The following is a 15,601-nucleotide window of genomic DNA, read 5'->3' on the forward strand; positions in this document are numbered from 1 at the left end:
TGTATTCTTTGTCTGGAGTTTTGAGTGACAGGCCTGGGGGATTCCAAGAGACAGGCTGGGGCAGCCCAGTGGTGAATAGAGAGATCTGCATCGAGATGGGAGGGAGTAGTTGCACCTAGGACCTGAATAGGGCTGGGCATTCCCTCCACAATGCTGGCTCCACCTCCTGTGGTGTGTCTGATGTCTCTGCCCTGCACTGTGAAAGGAGAGAAAAAATCATGTCAAAAAAGTGCTCCAGGGCGGTCCCTTCCCTCCCCTGTGCTTGGCACCACCTCCTGTGGGGCATCTGATGTCTCTGCCCTGTACTGTGAAAGGAAGGAAGGCGTCATGTAAACAAAGTGCTCAGTAACTGGTTTGGACTAGGCAGAGGCCTCTCTGCCTTCAGAAAAGAAAGGATTTTGGGGTATAAATATTGGGACCCAGTCCCAAGAACTTTAGATCACTTCTGGAACAAGAAACCTTTTGCCAAGGAGAAGAACCAAGGAAGCTGCAGGAGTTTGGACTGCCCCTCTGCCAGTGTGCTGTTTGCTGGGTTGGCCTGCAGTGGTTTCTTCATTGCCAAGGAAAGGAGAAGGAACTTTGTAAGCACTTTCATCATTTTACAGAATATTCTCCAAGGGCTTGAACTTGTGCTTGCCTCCTGCTGAAGTCTCAGGGACAAAAGACTTCATCTCCAGCTCCCCTTAGAGTTTCCTTGCTGGGAATTCTGTTTGCCAAAGCCTGCGTGTCGCTGGAAGCTGGAAGCGTGACGCATCGAGAAGAAGCGTGACACCGCGGCAGCTGAAATCGTCGCATCGCCGGAGAAGTGTGCCGCCGCATCTCCCAGGAAGCGTGTCTTTGTCAAAGCTGCCTGCTGTCGCATCACCAGATAAGCGTGACGCCATCGAGATAGACGCCATTGTATCACCATAGAAGTGTGTCGCAGGGCCAGTCGCAGCTCCAAAATACAGAGTCGTCGCAAGGCGGTCAGGGCGTCTACACATCGTCATTGGATCGTCACATCAAGGGCGCCATCTGCTCGCATCGCATCAGGATCATTGCATCACATCGAGGCGCCATCTTGCGCATCGCAGCCGGACCGCAAACCGAGAGCCTACGCATCATCCCCACACCGGTAAGGATCACAACGCATCCCCTACTCTGCGCAAGCATTGAGGAGCGACGCATCAATTCCCCCAGATCACGCATCTCCCCATTTGCGAGTCTTTTGTTCATTTTGCGTTACACATCCAGGTACTTTCTTGAGAACTTTGTCGCATTTATCATCAACTTGAACTAAGCAACCTTTATCATCTTTAAGTCAACCTTAAGTATAGCATTGTGGATTTTTGTCGTTTGTGATCTTGTGTTAAGTCTATATAAAGAATACTTATTTTTATAAAACCTGTGTTGTGTCCATCTGTGGTGTTTCCACTGTATAACTGTGTATATTCACAAATGCTTAACACACTGCCTCTGAGATAAGCCTGTCTGCTCGTGCCAAGCTACCAAGGGGGTGAGCAGGGGTTATTCAGGAGTGTAATCCCCTTATCCTGACTTAGAAGTAAGGGTCCCTATTTGGACAAAGGTGAATACCATTGCCAACTAGAGACCCCAGATCTAACATGTCCCAACTTCTACGTAGAGAGAGATAAAATACCGGTCTACTAACTGAATGGCTTTTAAGGCAAGACCGCTTGATGCAGTGGTTTGGTGCTGCAATTTGCAAAATTATGGCAAAGACTAGCCTCAGCCGCGATTGTATTTCATAAGGCACTTCGCTCTTGCTGACTTGATATCAGGAAGGGTGTGGTTGCTAATGTTGATTGCTCTACTCGGATACATGGAAGCCTATTTGTAGTGGGTAATACATAGTTTTAGTATGACTCATTGCTTTAGATAGAATCTATACTTCCTTTAACATTGGTCAGAAAATGTTAATTCTATACAACACAATATTCTACGTATCCTTTCCAACTTTAAAGAAGAGAAGGAGACTCCCTCTGACGATCATGGGACGGGCGGCAATGTACAAAATGAGCACTCTCCCTCTCAATTGTTAGATATTTTACAGAATATGTGTTGAAAAATACCAGATACCATCTTTGCATCCCTTGATGGGGAACTCCGTACCCTCCTATGGGATGGGGCCCACCCGCGTATAATGTTACAAACGCTGCAAAGGAATCCGTACAACGGGGGCCTGGCCCTTCCAGATATTAGGGCCTACTATAGGGCAGCACATCTTATTATAATCAATGAATGGGGCCACGCTCCGGGTGATCATCCCGCTTACCGGTTGGAGCGGCTACAATTCCAAGATCATACATATTTGCATTACCTTTATGGTGGACCGGGTACTGCCCGCCTCCTCCCGGCCACCCAACGGACGGTAGAGGCATGGAAACAAGCGTAGAAACAGATGCAATGGGATAAGAAACCCACTAGGCAGACTCCATTATGGGAAGGAACCTGATTGAAGGAAATTAGGAAACTGAGAAGTTTTCATAGTTGGGACTTAATATGAATCTCCAAAGTCGTGAATGTCCTGGATGAAGGCAAATGAGCGTCCTTTGCCACCTTGTAGGCCACTTACCAACTTCACTCAAACCAACACTATGCTGATCTCCGCTGGCGCCATGCCTGGCGAGCCGAAGGCCTTGCGGAGATGATGCTCCCGGAATATGCCCCTTTAGTGGGAAGACTCCTCCAAGAAGAGATTCCTTCCTAGGCTATCTCATTAATCTATAGGACACAAATTAATAATATTCCTGATAACTTAGGCCTTCTCAGGGTCAGTTGGGAACGCACTACCGGCCCGCTAGAAGACCTTGACTGGGAGGCCGCCCTTATTCATCCCCCTGAAGTGGCGATCAGGTTGCGACTACGCCTTGTACAGTACAAAATCCTTCACAGAGTTTATTTTGATAGGGCGAGGTTACACATGATTGGTAGAGCAGGGAGCCCGGAGTGCCTTTGTTGTCATGCAGAGCGGGGGACATTCATACACACACTTTGGGAGTGTACTAAGATACAAATGTATTCACAGTGGTGTGGGAACTGAATGATATACTGGGGGCTCACCTAGAGGTAGAACCGCGATCTATACTATTAGGCATCAACACAGAAGTGGATCTTCCACGATATCAGCTTCTCTTGGTCAACTTGGGATTGGTAGCTGTCAAAAGAGACATTGCTCGCTACTGGTGCGTTTCCCAAATCCCTAACATACAGGAATGGAGGAACTGTTTAAATTTGTATATGGTGGCGGAGGAGAGAACACGTATATAGCGAGGGGTTGTCCATGAAAATTCCATAAAATATGACTCCCTGGATATGGTACTATGGCTTGGAGATTGGATTGGGGGAGGGGGGATCGATTCTGTCAGATGGAGAACTGGGTACTGTGCCTTGACTGTTCTACGGCCTGCATTGTAAACAGATATGTTGCCAGTTTTTGAGGGATCTTTCAACATGTGCACCTGTGTAATTATACGTTGGGAAGCCCTGTCCTTGCTTGGGGGGGGGGGGGGGGGGTGTCACGACCCGTTCTATCTATCAACGATTGTCAATGTGTATTGATGCCTGGTTATTTCACACTCACAAGTTATGTATTTTTTGTTTAAATGCAAATAAAAATATTTAAAAGAAAATGTTAATTCTACTGCAAAGCTTATTCAGTACTTCCACCGCAACACCTTCTAAAGGATTAAAGCAACATTCCTTAAAAAGTGAATCCCTAGATCAGTCTGCAGCTCTCATAACTCTCATATTATCTTCCAAACGAGTACCCACCTGGAACACCTTCAGAGCCATTGTCCCGCCTGTAGAATGTACACCAATTTCTGTTATGGCAATGCCTTCTTTTACCACCATCCATTTAACCCAACTTAGGCAGCACCACAGTCTGGTGTGGAGGCTTCAAGGCAATAACATGATGTCTCATTCTCGCTGATCTAATCAGAGTTACATAACCTTCATCTTCACACACTTCCACCTTATCAGTCGCATTACCACCACACTTCAACTAGTCTGACCGGTGCTTCTGAAATTGCTGCAGACCTTTCCAGCTTATGATTCTTTCCTCTTTCATTTTATAAACACCAATAGTCACTCAATTCTCCATACATCCATAGCTCCTGATTCTCTTCCATTCTGGCGCAATTCCTACAAGGGGAACAATGGTTTATGTGCAAACATTAGCCATCGTGCAGCCTAACTGAATTCCTTATCTCTTGGACAATTGTAGTTGATTTGGAAAACACGCTACAGCTTCTTCACTACTTTTGTCGCACTTTCCACTTGTCCCCATTGACTAACTGTAGCCGGGGTGTGGGTTCTCGCCCTATTGAGGGGCGCCCTCTAACGTTGTGCGACCCCCCCCTCTTGTCTCCACAGCCTCTTCCTACCCCGGGATGGACACCTGCTGAAAGGTACAGCTGTGACGAAGAGGACGAGGTAGGATGGGGCCCCTTTAAATGGACGGACACCTTCAGCGAGGAGGCGGAGTCGGGCGAGCCCGTAAATAGCAGCCTCAACATGCCACAGGTGTGTTATTTCACCGGAGGAGCGGACAGAGTGCAGGAGAGCGGAGAGGCGGGAAGCAGTGTAGCAGAGCGGAGCGTTGGAGAGAGCGGAGTCGGAGAGGAGGCGTGGAGGAGAGAGCAGCGTTGGCGGAGTGAAGAGACCATCGCTGAGAGGGAAGAAGATCTCGACAGGAGTGTTTGGGACCCCGAGTCTACGGATCAAGTACAACTGGCGAGACCTCACAAAGCGGCTACGGAGAGAGGAGACACCCGACCGACAGGAGCTGGAAAGCCGGGAGGCCAACCCCACGAGCCGCCCAGCCGTGCGCCAGGAGGTGTACGGCTAGCTGAGGTACGGGAGCGGGTCCTGGGGTGGTGGAGGCACAAAGGCAGACGCCTGACCTAGCAGGGCATTACCTAGCGATAATCCGTCCCACCGAGTAGCGTGGCACTGTTTCTGCACAATCACCGACCCTGAGTTTACTGCACCGTGTGTACCCTTCACTGCCCTCACCCCCTGTCCTCTCAACCGAGTTGCCACAAACCTGAGCACTTACTTTGCCTCTCTTTTCTTTTGCCTTCTCGGTGACCGGCGAGGGCGTGCACTACGGAGCCTCCGGAGTCCAGCACCAGCCGGAGGAGGAGCCCCGTCCGGAGGAAAGAGGAGGGCGTGCTCCGCAAGAGCCGACAAGAGAGAAGCCGATCTCCGAGGAAGAGCTACTCTAGGAAGAAGTGTACAGATGACTTATTGTTGAGAATAAATACAACTACCACAAAAACACGTATTCTGCCCATTCCTCGTCCCGCGACTACATTGGTGGAGAATGCGGGCACGCCCACCATCTGTGATAATAAGATGGAAGCTGTAGTGCAGGCACTGGTGCACGGACAGGAACGATTGGAAAAGATCGCGGAGCAGCAGCTGCTCTCCGCCGAAGCAGACAGAGAATTCCTCAAGGCAGCGGTAGCAGCCCGCACACTGGACCCTCCAGCCGCTAGCGCCTCGGTGGCCGTGGGAGGGGTACCCCACACCATAGGCGGGGTGTCTCTGCAGAAATATCAACCCGGGGAGGATCCGGATGCCTTCCTCCTTAATTTCGAGAGGGCGGCTAGAGCTTGTGGATGGCCTGTGTTGAAATGGCCTTTCTTCCTGGCTCCTCTGTTGGTGGGGGAGGCCCAGGCGGCCTACCAAGTTGCCAATCCGAGGGGAGATACGGCCTACGCGGACATCAAACAGATAATACTAGACCATCTCGGGCTGGACAAGGAGGCCTACAGGATAAGGTTTCGAAAAGAGAGGGGTGTGCCTGGGGAAACGCCCAAGACCTTATTCGTTTGCCTAAAGATGGCAGCTGATAAGTGGTTAAAACCGAATGAAAGCACGAAAGAGGAAATCATGGACCGCATATATCTAGAGCAGTTCCTTGAGGCCCTTCCGTTCTCCACACAAAGGTGGTTGAAGCAGCATCACGATCTAACCACCAGTCAGGCTGTTGAAATGGCCAACACTTTTGCGAGGGCACCCCAGAGACCCCACATGATAGGAGAGCCGGACAGACAGAAAAACCTATATAAACCAGAAAAAAAGGTTGTGAAGACCCCGGATCCAGGAAAGCCCCGCCCTTGGAAACCAGAGCCTCTGCCACATAGCGGTCCCCAGTGTTTCGAATGTGGGACCTGGGGGCACATTGCACGACACTGTCGTCGTCGACGTCAGGAAGAGGAACCAATGGAGGTGGGATATCTCCCCAGGACCGTCTTGTACTCGGCAGAGATGGGCCGAGCCTACAGAGTGAGTATGGGGATCAATGGCACTACAGTAAAAGCCCTTCTCGACTCCGGATACCGGCAGTCCGTTGTTCAGGCCCACCATGTACAACCCCATCAATTCATTCCCAGAGAAACCGTATACATCCGATGTGTACACGGGGACGTCAGACCTTACCCAGTAGCCGTGATCCCCCTTATCCCCGGAAACGGACGTCCGATCCATGTCAGGGTGGGCGTCTTGTCGTCGTTACCGGAAGACCTACTCATAGGAACCGACAACCCGGCATTTCTGGACATGTTCAAGCAGAGCCTCACTCCAGGAAGGGCTCCCTTACGACCCTCGAAGAGACAGAAGACTGAACCCGCTTTGGCCTCTTCAGACCCCTGGGTTCTGGATCAAAGCTTCCAGTTCGCTCAAGCTAATGATGCCACACTGATGAACGCCTGGGAGAGTGCCCACCAAACACGGGATCAGCACCCCCTTAAATATCCCCGTCTGTTCATCAAAAACGATCTGTTATACCGACAGGGGAAGGAGGAAGACCCTGAACAGCTATTGGTGCCTCTATCTTTTCGGGAACAGGTGTTGTTCTATTCCCATTCGCATTTAGTGGCAGGACATACCGGAGCTGAAAAAACCACACAGAATCTGTTGAAGTGCTTTTACTGGCCAGGTATATACAAAGACGCGATGACATACTGCCAGGAATGCGACATCTGCCAAAAACGGAACATGGCCCGTCCCCCGGCTGTTCCCCTACAGCCTCTTCCGATAATAGGAGTCCCTTTTGAGCGTGTAGGGATGGACATCATCGGACCTCTCCCAAAGACAAAAAAAGGATTCCAGTACGTTTTAGTCATCGTAGACTACGCGACCAGGTTTCCCGAAGCCTTCCCCTTGACTGCAACCACCACTAAAAACGTAGCCGACAAAATGCTGGAGTTGTTTTCTCGAGTCGGCTTCCCAAAGGAGATACTTACCGATCAGGGGACTCCCTTTGTCTCACGCTTAATGCGTGAAGTGTGTGCCCTGTTACATATACACCAGATTAGAACGGCCGTCTACCACCCCCAAACGGACGGCCTAGTGGAGCGGTATAACCGCACGTTAAAAACCACCCTGCGAAAAATGTTGGAGGTGAACGGGGCGGAGTGGGATCAGATCCTCCCTCTGGCCCTATACGTCGTCAGGGGCCAAAGACAGAGCAGCTTAGGCTTGTCTTCTTTTGAGCTGCTCTATGGACGCCGTCCGAGGTCCCTGTTGGACATGACCAAGGAGGCATGGGAGAAGGAAACCCACGAAGAAGTGACCCAAACCTTGGAGTACGCCCGGAATCTCAGGTCCAAACTGGGCAAGTTGCGTGATTTGGCATTTGCCAACCTGGAAAAAAGCCAAACGAAACAGAAAACCTACTACGATAAAGGAAAGAAATGGAGAAGGCTCTCGGTAGGAGATTGGGCTTTGGTCCTTTTGCCGTCCTCCACCCAAAAATTCAGAGCCGAATGGAGCGGACCCTACCAGGTGGTAGAAACCGTTGGAAACACCAGCTACAAACTGCGGATACGGCCCAGAACCACACAAACCTATCACATCAACCTCCTGAAAAAATGGCTCGGGAAACCCCCAGCAGAGGTGAACCTAACAGAAACAGAAGAGCACGATCCCACCAACACGCTACAAAGCCTGGTGATCAATGATGATTTGACGGACCCTGAGAGAGAACAACTAGCTCAAACCCTACAAAAGCACGCAAGGGTTTTCTCAGACGTTCCGGGAAAAACACAGATGGCCGAACACAGCATTCACACGGTACCGGGGAAAGTCGTTAAAGTGAAGCCCTACAGGATCCCAGAGGCGAGAAGGAAGGGGATCCAGAGCGAAGTAGAGGAGATGCTGAAACTTGGGGTGATTCGCCCCTCGCATAGTGAGTGGTCCAGTCCCATCGTGTTAATACCAAAACCAGATGGATCAAGAAGGTTTTGTATGGACTTTCGGGCCCTGAACGAAATATCCTCTTTTGATGCCTACCCCATCCCACGTATAGACGAACTCATCGAACGTTTGGGTGAAGCGAAATACATCAGCACTATTGACCTTACAAAAGGATACTGGCAGGTCCCTCTCAAGGAGGAGGACCGCCATAAAACAGCGTTCACGATGGAAACCGGGAGATACGAGTTCACAGTCCTGCCTTTTGGCCTGCATGGAGCCCCTGCCACCTTCCAGAGGCTCATGAACAACGTACTGAAGAACCTTTCATCCTTCGCCTCAGCGTATCTGGACGACATTGTCGTTTTCAGCCCGGACTGGGAAACCCACCTGGATCATCTCCATAGGCTATTCGACACCCTCACCCATGCAGGGTTGAAAATCAATGCAAAGAAATCCAGGATCGGATTCCACAAAGTGAAGTACTTGGGCTATGTCCTGGGTCATGGATTGATAGAGCCGCAAGTGGAGAAAGTGAGGGCCATAGCCGAAGCCCCGTTCCCGAGGACCAAGAAGGAATTACGAGCGTTTTTGGGCCTCATAGGCTATTACAGGCGCTTCATACCCGGATTCGCGAAAACGGCGGCCCCTCTGACGGATGCACTACAAACCAGAGTGAAACAAACGGCACTACGAACCCCTACCACCGAGATGTCGGAGGCCTTTGCTGGGTTGAAACAGGCTATCACCTCGACCCCGGTTCTCAACTCCCCGGATTTCACTCGGACATTCTCTCTACACACGGACGCATCCGACTACGGGATCGGGGCTGTCTTGTCCCAATGCGGTGACGATGGCTGTGATCACCCCATCCTATACATCAGCCGGAAGCTGTTTCCCCGTGAACTGAAGTATCCGACGGTGGAAAAGGAGTGCCTGGCCATCCGTTGGGCGGTGGAGAAACTCTCTTACTACCTGGAGGGCCGGCTGTTCGACCTATTCACTGACCACGCCCCCCTTCTCTGGATGGCCCGCAACAAGACTAAAAACGCAAGGGTTTTGCGGTGGTTCCTCGCCCTGCAGCAGTTTTCTTTCAGAGTGCACCACAAGAAAGGGTCAGACAACACCGGTGCTGACTTTCTGTCGCGGCATCCACTTCCCGAACGGAAGTGTTCTGGGGGGAAGGTGTGTAGCCGGGGTGTGGGTTCTCGCCCTATTGAGGGGCGCCCTCTAACGTTGTGCGACCCCCCCCTCTTGTCTCCACAGCCTCTTCCTACCCCGGGATGGACACCTGCTGAAAGGTACAGCTGTGACGAAGAGGACGAGGTAGGATGGGGCCCCTTTAAATGGACGGACACCTTCAGCGAGGAGGCGGAGTCGGGCGAGCCCGTAAATAGCAGCCTCAACATGCCACAGGTGTGTTATTTCACCGGAGGAGCGGACAGAGTGCAGGAGAGCGGAGAGGCGGGAAGCAGTGTAGCAGAGCGGAGCGTTGGAGAGAGCGGAGTCGGAGAGGAGGCGTGGAGGAGAGAGCAGCGTTGGCGGAGTGAAGAGACCATCGCTGAGAGGGAAGAAGATCTCGACAGGAGTGTTTGGGACCCCGAGTCTACGGATCAAGTACAACTGGCGAGACCTCACAAAGCGGCTACGGAGAGAGGAGACACCCGACCGACAGGAGCTGGAAAGCCGGGAGGCCAACCCCACGAGCCGCCCAGCCGTGCGCCAGGAGGTGTACGGCTAGCTGGGGTACGGGAGCGGGTCCTGGGGTGGTGGAGGCACAAAGGCAGACGCCTGACCTAGCAGGGCATTACCTAGCGATAATCCGTCCCACCGAGTAGCATGGCACTGTTTCTGCACAATCACCGACCCTGAGTTTACTGCACCGTGTGTACCCTTCACTGCCCTCACCCCCTGTCCTCTCAACCGAGTTGCCACAAACCTGAGCACTTACTTTGCCTCTCTTTTCTTTTGCCTTCTCGGTGACCGGCGAGGGCGTGCACTACGGAGCCTCCGGAGTCCAGCACCAGCCGGAGGAGGAGCCCCGTCCGGAGGAAAGAGGAGGGCGTGCTCCGCAAGAGCCGACAAGAGAGAAGCCGATCTCCGAGGAAGAGCTACTCTAGGAAGAAGTGTACAGATGACTTATTGTTGAGAATAAATACAACTACCACAAAAACACGTATTCTGCCCATTCCTCGTCCCGCGACTACACTAACCTTATCATCTCAATTTCTAATACCATGCTTTAAATCGTAGTATCTCTTATAATTATCTTGTGATATTCTCCTTGGCTTTTTTTCAATTCCAAGTCTGCTGTTTTCACCCCACCATCAACCCAGGGTTAAGTTTAGAACAATGCACATGTCCTCTCACAATGCAAAAAGGAGCTTGTCCGGTAGCCCTGAGGACTTATACTGCATCACCAATCAGCCTCTTCAACTACAATTCTGCATTTTGTCTTCCTTTCCTAGTCAATTGTATATTGCTTTTAACTATGAGAATTCATCTAACAGCACTGTTGCCTCCTGGGTAGTGTAACAATATAGTTGCTTAATAGCAGTTCTTTTCAGACACTCCTCCGTTGTTTCTAATGTCTACTTTGTGCTGTTATCCATATGGAAAATAGTCTCTTAAAAACCTCATCCATTAAATTTATAACAATTTTGGTATCCGCCTTAATAACAATCCTTCTTTCAGGCCACTTCAAGAATCAATTGATACATCTCGTCAAACTATCACACTAGTTCACATAATCCATAATATCAGTACACTACAACAGACAAAGGGGTGGATTTAAAGTCTTATGTGAATTGTCAGACATCTCACAGTCCTTGCATTCTCTCACAGTTCTCTCTATCTTTAGATCCTCTCCCAACCACCAATAGAGATCTGTGACTAGTCTTGGACATGGCAACTCCAATATCTCCATGGTGACATATTTGAATATGTTTTTTCGTTAATTTAACTGAGGATACTGACTACTTTGTCTCCAGTAACTACAGATTCCTACTATTCATTTGTTTTGTTTCATGTTTCCCAAAATATCCTTGGCTCACCTTTAGTTAGTTCCTTCTTGGACCATCAGCACCTCAAACAATGTATAACTCTATCAAGAATCCCATCTATTTAACACACAGTCTTCCATTTTTCTTTGGTAAGTGTGCTGCAAGCATACACTCCACCATCCTCATCCAGCACCCTGGTAAAACTAAACTCATCCCACTAATTACAGATCTACTTAGCTACTGTGTTTTGCTGCTGCTAGATACTCAACGTTATAATACAAATCTTGCGGATTCAAGGACATTGTCGTTATTGTAGCTGTTCCTCTCAACAATCCATCCTTTCTTAATAGTTTAGTTAAAGGTTTGTGATTTCTAAAATAAATTCACTACCCAGAGCAAACTTGAAAAAATGTTCCATAGCCCACATGTATGTAAGAGCTTTCCTATTTATAACTGAATACTTCTTTTCTGTCGGTGATAAAGGGCTCAAGGCATACACAATAACAACTTCTCTACCCTGCCTCACTTGAGTTAAAACTGTGCTGAAACCTTTGCATCTCACATGACTGGTGAGGAGTGCTTTCTTTGTGAAAGAGTAAATGCTGGGGTCCAAGGTTTTGCTCACAAGCCTGCAACAGGTGCTATTGAATGCCGGCATGCTGAATACTTAGGCTACTTGGTTTTGCTTCCTCCTCATGCCTCTTTCATCCACATCCAGACACACCCTTTATCACATAATTAACGCTCATGCCATCCCTGCTCTCTTCCTTTGTCCCAGTTTTTACATCTTTTACTTTCTCCTTATATTTTCCTCTCCTTTGCTCTGAGTTAAAGAAAAATAAGTTCCTGTACCCATAAACTAGTGCCGGTTGGCCAGAATTGAAACCCCCAGCTCAAGTTAATCACTGCTGGTGATGATGTTTTTTCTGCTGGATCCAAACCTTGTAGGGAAGGTGCTTTGTAAAAAGTATTTTTTTGTATAAAACTTTTTATTGCAGTTTAAAACGTTTACAGCTTGTGAGACTCAGTTCAGCAGTACAATAAGCCAAGAGCGATAAGTAGCTAAAGGTAAAACACATCTTTCGCACAATTACTCGGCAAGGTCTAATCGTTTCACAGAACACACGGATACAAATGTCTTCTTAGATAGTTAGTTCAGCAAATCATCAATGTAATACTGGATGCATCTGCAACACATTTACTCGAGTTCACAATTTAACAGAAAATCTAAGTAACCAAACCAAACAAAACAAACCAGTGACTTATAGCTCATGTTTACTAAGAATCAGAGGGGTCCAATGGGCATGCAGAGGCAGTTCGAGCGGGGGAAGGGGGCAACGGGCCAGCATCCCACCCACCCAGGCCCCGGCAAGCGGAAACACCAGAAATTGGAGGGCTGGGCATCCCAGATGTCTCAGAGCTAACAACCCGGGGCAAGTCGTCCTTGGTCTGGAAGAGATGTAGCACACGTAGTCTGGGACCACAGGCAAAAAGCGTCAACCCCTCTGACAGGTAAGCTACCAACGGGCTCCAAATGTAGTCAAACTCTGTATGGGCATCTGCCATTATATCTGCCATGCGCTCAAGCGCCAACGTTTCCCACAACTGAGTATGCCATTGTGAGAGTGAGGGGGGCTCTGTCTTCTACGCCGCTGCCGCCGCCATCTTGGCCGCCCCTAGGCAAAGCCACAAGATGGAGCGATCCCCCCCCATTTGGTACTTCAGGCAGGGACCGCACACCCCTAAAAGGACATGTTCCAGAGAGTCTGAGATTGGGTATCCAAGGATCTACCTGATCTTGGCAAGGACTTCTTCCCAAAATGTTTGAATGGCAGGGCAATCCCATCAGATAAGGGGAAGATGCCCAGCAGACCACAGCCTCTCTAGCACCTATTGGAAGCATCTGGAAGAGGATATGGAGTTTTTGGGGGTATAGGTACCAATCGTACATTAGTTTGTAGTGGGCTTCTCTAAGAAACATGGATCTAGTATATTTCCCAATATCTTTATATAGTGATCCCCATTGGATCTCCATGAGAGGTGTCTCTAGTATCGTCCCCAAAAGATTGTGTGTCTTGGGGGCAGCAATGGACCGGACGTATGCAAAAGAGAATAAAGAAATGAGATACACCCCCTCAATGTGCTTCCCGATTGCAAAAAGCTCTCTATAGGAAGTAGGTCTTACATCGCAGCCAGTCGCATCTGGGCTTGGAACAACCCGTGTTTCAGTTGAAGATAGTAGTATTTTTCTGTCGCTGGGAGTTTAAAAGTTGTTATGCAACCCTCGAAGGAACGTCATTCGCCACGACAAACATGTCTGAAACCATCAAACAGCCTCCCTCAATTTATCAAAGGGACCCGCCAGTTGAGCGGTGGGAAGCCCGCGCTAAAGTGAATGGGGGTGTAAGGAGATGGAAATGTTGTTACGGGGAAACGACTTTGTGACCACATCCCAAGCATGCAGTGTAGTAGCCATGGGTGTGCTAAGGTAAGCATGTTTGGCCTGTGGTAAATAGTCCTTTTGATCTCTTGCGAGGCATATGTGACCATACAAAAGGAGTAGTTTCTGTCCTGTAACTCCAGTTCTGTAGTAGGGGTATCTCTGTTATAGTCATAATCTAGTGAATAGTCCCGCTCATGTACGTGGACCCCGGCAATCAAAAATAATCTCTTAAATTGTCAGAAAATTGCAGAACTGCAAAGACACTTAAGAAAGAATTTAAAGACAAATAATGCAGCCTATATCCACAGGCTACACTGTCCAGTACTTCAACTAGAAATTCCACCACAAAAAGACACAAATAGCACAGCCTGCCCAGTTTCCCCCATAGAGAAACTTGCCTCTACCAGAAAAAGCCTCTGGAATGATAGAGAGGAAGGCATGGACAGACAAGCCCCATAGGCTGCCATTATGTGGCTTAAATAGGATACTGTGCCTTTAAGAGAACTTTCCAGAACTTCTCCCAGTATCCCAGAATGCACAGCAGGTCCCTCTTACTTTCAGTTCTTTTTAAAGGCGTAACACGCCAGACCTGTAGCATTCCTTACATGAATATCTCTCTCCACCGGGGAGGAGGGCGGGCGCTTATGACTATAACAGAGATACCCCTACTACAGAACTGGAGTTACAGGACAGAAACGACTCCTTCTGTAGTAGGGGATCTCTGTGTATAGTCATAATCTAGTGAATAGAATGGCAAGCCCATCCCCACACCAAAGCAGCGGTGGAGAAAAGAGAAACAACACCACTATTGTGCGAACAGATTTCGCAGCGAAGCCTGCCCAACCTGAGCGTCTGCCCTGGCATCAGTGTCCAGACAGTAATGCTTAGCAAAGGTATGGACCGACTTCCAAGTGGCCGCCTTGCATATTTCTGCAATTGGAACATTACGGTGCAAAGCAGTCGTGGCAGCTTTGCCCCTGGTGGAATGAGCCTTAGGTTTACCCCCTAAGGTCTTATTAGCTTTTTGGTAACACAGCTGTATGCAGGACACAATCCACCTAGAGATAGACTGCTTAGAGGTCGCAAGACCCGTCCTGACCGATCCATAATTGATAAACAATTGGTCTGACCTACGAATAGCCTTGGTTTTATCCAGATAAAATTTCAACACCCTCCTAACATCCAGGGAATGTAAAGACCTTTCCGCTGGAGATGAAGGATTCTGAAAAAACGTAGGCAAAGTTATGGTCTGGTTGACATGAAAATCAGAAATTACCTTGGGAAGAAATTTAGGGTGAGTACGCATAACAACCTTAGCAGCATGAAATACAGTATAAGGTTCTTGACAACACAACGCCTGAATTTCACTCACCCTACGGGCCGATGTAATGGCCACGAGGAACGCCGCCTTCCAGGACAGGTGCTGCAACGAAGCCTTATGAATAGGTTCAAAAGGCTCCCTCATCAATCTGGACAGCACCAAATTCAATTCCCATGAAGGCGAAGGAAGCCGGACAGGAGGGAACACTTTCTTCAAGCCTTCCAAAGAAATCTCTGATCACAGGGATGTGAAAGAAGGAAGTCTGTGAAGGGCATTTCCTGTAGGCAGTCAATGCAGCCAGATGGAATGGACATTAAGGCCAGACTGCGCCAGATGTAGAAGATATGGAAGGATGACATCTTCCTTACATGTCGTCGGGTCATAGTTCTTGGACTTGCACCAGATGCAAAACCTCTTCCACTTGTAAGCATAAGCAGTCCTAGTGGAAGGTCGCTTAGCCTCCTTCAGTATGCCCATGCAATCTTCTGGGAGATTAAGATGGCCATATTGCACTATCTCAGGAGCCATGCCGCCAAACTCAAAGACGAGAGGTTGGGATGCAACATCTGCCCCCCGAACTTCGTGAGAAGGTCCCGCCTGCACGGCAGCCGCATGTGAGGAAGGAGAGAC

This window comes from Lissotriton helveticus, chromosome 2_1 (genome assembly GCF_964261635.1).
Source record: "Lissotriton helveticus chromosome 2_1, aLisHel1.1, whole genome shotgun sequence".
Lineage (NCBI taxonomy): Eukaryota > Metazoa > Chordata > Amphibia > Caudata > Salamandridae > Lissotriton > Lissotriton helveticus.